Source organism: Physeter macrocephalus, chromosome 7 (genome assembly GCF_002837175.3).
Source record: "Physeter macrocephalus isolate SW-GA chromosome 7, ASM283717v5, whole genome shotgun sequence".
Lineage (NCBI taxonomy): Eukaryota > Metazoa > Chordata > Mammalia > Artiodactyla > Physeteridae > Physeter > Physeter macrocephalus.
Window position 1 is genome coordinate 113,656,233 of NC_041220.1, and position 809 is coordinate 113,657,041.

The window sequence follows — 809 nt, forward strand, 5'->3', positions numbered from 1 at the left end:
ACTAAATAACCAAGAGATCACTGAAGAAATCAAGGAGGAAATCAAAAAATACCTAGAGACAAATGACAATGGAAACACGACGATCCAAAACCTATGGGATGCAGCAAAAGCAGTTCTAAGAGGGAAGCTTATAGCTATACAAGCCTACCTCAAGAAACAAGAAAAATCTCAAATAAACAATCTAATGTTACACCTCAAGGAACTAGAGAAAGAAAAACAAACAAAACCCAAAGTTAGCAGAAGAAAGAAATCATCAAGATCAGAGCAGAAATAAATGAAAGAGAAACAAAGAAAACAATTGCAAAGATCAATAAAACTAAAAGCTGGTTCTTTGAGAAGATAAACAAAATTGATTAAACTATTCACCAGACTGATCACGAAAAAGAGGGAGAGGACTCAAATCAATAAAATTAGAAATGAAAAAGGAGAAGTTACAACAGACACTGCAGAAATACAAAGCATCCTAAGAGACCACTAAAAGCAACTCTATGCTAATAAAATGGACAACCTGGAAGAAATGGACAAATTCTTAGAAAGGTATAACCTTCCAAGACTGAACCAGGAAGACATAGAAAATATGAACAGACCAATCACAAGTAATGAAATTGAAACTTTGATTTAAAATCTTCCAACAGGGCTTCCCTGGTGGCGCAGTGGTTGAGAGTCTGCCTGCCGATGCAGGGAACACGGGTTCATGGCCTGGTCTGGGAGGATCCCACATGCCGCCGAGCGGCTGGGGCTGTGAGCCATGGCCGCTGGGCCTGTGCGTCTGGAGCCTGTGCTCCGCAACGGGAGAGGCCACAACAGTG